This window comes from Hypomesus nipponensis, chromosome 6 (assembly GCF_054491055.1).
Source record: "Hypomesus nipponensis isolate SF chromosome 6, ASM5449105v1, whole genome shotgun sequence".
Classification (NCBI taxonomy): Eukaryota; Metazoa; Chordata; class Actinopteri; order Osmeriformes; family Osmeridae; genus Hypomesus; species Hypomesus nipponensis.
In genome coordinates, this window is record NC_140366.1 from 770,001 (window position 1) to 772,500 (window position 2,500).

The 2,500-nt window shown below is 47.0% G+C and overlaps 9 non-coding genes across 9 annotated transcripts in view; all 9 read left to right on the plus strand.

Moving 5' to 3' along the window:
- The first annotated feature begins 88 nt into the window (after window positions 1-88).
- On the plus strand, window positions 89-207 carry LOC146284230 (5S ribosomal RNA). The gene has a single exon (XR_014761816.1). It is a non-coding gene; the product is annotated as a 5S ribosomal RNA (ribosomal RNA).
- Window positions 208-383: 176 nt separating this feature from the next.
- Window positions 384-502, plus strand: LOC146284231 (5S ribosomal RNA). The gene has a single exon (XR_014761940.1). It is a non-coding gene; the product is annotated as a 5S ribosomal RNA (ribosomal RNA).
- A 174-nt stretch (window positions 503-676) lies between these two features.
- Window positions 677-795, plus strand: LOC146284232 (5S ribosomal RNA). Its single transcript, XR_014759492.1, has one exon. It is a non-coding gene; the product is annotated as a 5S ribosomal RNA (ribosomal RNA).
- A 186-nt stretch (window positions 796-981) lies between these two features.
- Window positions 982-1,100, plus strand: LOC146284233 (5S ribosomal RNA). Its single transcript, XR_014759493.1, has one exon. It is a non-coding gene; the product is annotated as a 5S ribosomal RNA (ribosomal RNA).
- A 172-nt stretch (window positions 1,101-1,272) lies between these two features.
- On the plus strand, window positions 1,273-1,391 carry LOC146284234 (5S ribosomal RNA). Its single transcript, XR_014759494.1, has one exon. It is a non-coding gene; the product is annotated as a 5S ribosomal RNA (ribosomal RNA).
- Window positions 1,392-1,593: 202 nt separating this feature from the next.
- On the plus strand, window positions 1,594-1,712 carry LOC146284235 (5S ribosomal RNA). The gene has a single exon (XR_014759495.1). It is a non-coding gene; the product is annotated as a 5S ribosomal RNA (ribosomal RNA).
- A 172-nt stretch (window positions 1,713-1,884) lies between these two features.
- On the plus strand, window positions 1,885-2,003 carry LOC146284236 (5S ribosomal RNA). The gene has a single exon (XR_014760949.1). It is a non-coding gene; the product is annotated as a 5S ribosomal RNA (ribosomal RNA).
- Window positions 2,004-2,185: 182 nt separating this feature from the next.
- Window positions 2,186-2,304, plus strand: LOC146284237 (5S ribosomal RNA). Its single transcript, XR_014760951.1, has one exon. It is a non-coding gene; the product is annotated as a 5S ribosomal RNA (ribosomal RNA).
- Window positions 2,305-2,476: 172 nt separating this feature from the next.
- The window catches only part of LOC146284238 (5S ribosomal RNA), a 119-nt gene continuing 95 nt past the window's right edge, over window positions 2,477-2,500 (plus strand). The window contains exon 1 of the ribosomal RNA XR_014759496.1: window positions 2,477-2,500. This exon is cut by the window's right edge and continues 95 nt beyond it. This is a non-coding gene — a ribosomal RNA (5S ribosomal RNA).

The window sequence follows — 2,500 nt, forward strand, 5'->3', positions numbered from 1 at the left end:
ACGAGAGAGAGAGAGAGAGAGAGACTACCTTGCATTGTCAATTGCTAAATCTGTATATGGATAAGTAGCCTATGGTTGTCAACTTATTTGGTACGGCCATACCAGCCTGGCAACGCCCGATCTCGTCTGATCTCGGAAGCTAAGCAGGGTCGGGCCTGGTTAGTACTTGGATGGGAGACCGCCTGGGAATACCAGGTGCTGTATGCTCTTTTGCTCATTCACTTAGAAACTGACATCTTGCAATATGCACAAGTAGTCCTTCATGAAAGGGGCTGGAAGCTGTTTTCATTTTGACACGAGAGAGAGAGAGAGAGAGAGACTACCTTGCATTGTCAATTGCTAAATCTGTATATGGATAAGTAGCCTATGGTTGTCAACTTATTTGGTACGGCCATACCAGCCTGGCAACGCCCGATCTCGTCTGATCTCGGAAGCTAAGCAGGGTCGGGCCTGGTTAGTACTTGGATGGGAGACCGCATGGGAATACCAGGTGCTGTATGCTCTTTTGCTCATTCACTTAGAAACTGACATCTTGCAATATGCACAAGTAGTCCTTCATGAAAGGGGCTGGAAGCTGTTTTCATTTTGACACGAGAGAGAGAGAGAGAGAGACCACCTTGCATTGTCAATTGCTAAATCTGTATATGGATAAGTAGCCTATGGTTGTCAACTTATTTCGTACGGCCATACCAGCCTGGCAACGCCCGATCTCGTCTGATCTCGGAAGCTAAGCAGGGTCGGGCCTGGTTAGTACTTGGATGGGAGACCGCCTGGGAATACCAGGTGCTGTATGCTCTTTTGCTCATTCACTTAGAAACTGACATCTTGCAATATGCACAAGTAGTCCTTCATGAAAGGGGCTGGAAGCTGTTTTCATTTTGACACGAGAGAGAGAGAGAGAGAGAGAGAGAGAGAGACTACCTTGCATTGTCAATTGCTAAATCTGTATATGGATAAGTAGCCTATGGTTGTCAACTTATTTCGTACGGCCATACCAGCCTGGCAACGCCCGATCTCGTCTGATCTCGGAAGCTAAGCAGGGTCGGGCCTGGTTAGTACTTGGATGGGAGACCGCCTGGGAATACCAGGTGCTGTATGCTCTTTTGCTCATTCACTTAGAAACTGAAATCTTGCAATATGCACAAGTAGTCCTTCATGAAAGGGGCTGGAAGCTGTTTTCATTTTGACACGAGAGAGAGAGAGAGAGACCACCTTGCATTGTCAATTGCTAAATCTGTATATGGATAAGTAGCCTATGGTTGTCAACTTATTTCGTACGGCCATACCAGCCTGGCAACGCCCGATCTCGTCTGATCTCGGAAGCTAAGCAGGGTCGGGCCTGGTTAGTACTTGGATGGGAGACCGCCTGGGAATACCAGGTGCTGTATGCTCTTTTGCTCATTCACTTAGAAACTGACATCTTGCAATATGCACAAGTAGTCCTTCATGAAAGGGGCTGGAAGCTGTTTTCATTTTGACACGAGAGAGAGAGAGAGAGAGAGAGAGAGAGAGAGAGAGAGAGAGAGAGACCACCTTGCATTGTCAATTGCTAAATCTGTATATGGATAAGTAGCCTATGGTTGTCAACTTATTTCGTACGGCCATACCAGCCTGGCAACGCCCGATCTCGTCTGATCTCGGAAGCTAAGCAGGGTCGGGCCTGGTTAGTACTTGGATGGGAGACCGCCTGGGAATACCAGGTGCTGTATGCTCTTTTGCTCATTCACTTAGAAACTGAAATCTTGCAATATGCACAAGTAGTCCTTCATGAAAGGGGCTGGAAGCTGTTTTCATTTTGACACGAGAGAGAGAGAGAGAGACCACCTTGCATTGTCAATTGCTAAATCTGTATATGGATAAGTAGCCTATGGTTGTCAACTTATTTTGTACGGCCATACCAGCCTGGCAACGCCCGATCTCGTCTGATCTCGGAAGCTAAGCAGGGTCGGGCCTGGTTAGTACTTGGATGGGAGACCGCCTGGGAATACCAGGTGCTGTATGCTCTTTTGCTCATTCACTTAGAAACTGACATCTTGCAATATGCACAAGTAGTCCTTCATGAAAGGGGCTGGAAGCTGTTTTCATTTTGACACGAGAGAGAGAGAGAGAGAGAGAGAGAGACTACCTTGCATTGTCAATTGCTAAATCTGTATATGGATAAGTAGCCTATGGTTGTCAACTTATTTTGTACGGCCATACCAGCCTGGCAACGCCCGATCTCGTCTGATCTCGGAAGCTAAGCAGGGTCGGGCCTGGTTAGTACTTGGATGGGAGACCGCCTGGGAATACCAGGTGCTGTATGCTCTTTTGCTCATTCACTTAGAAACTGAAATCTTGCAATATGCACAAGTAGTCCTTCATGAAAGGGGCTGGAAGCTGTTTTCATTTTGACACGAGAGAGAGAGAGAGAGACCACCTTGCATTGTCAATTGCTAAATCTGTATATGGATAAGTAGCCTATGGTTGTCAACTTATTTCGTACGGCCATACCAGCCTGGCA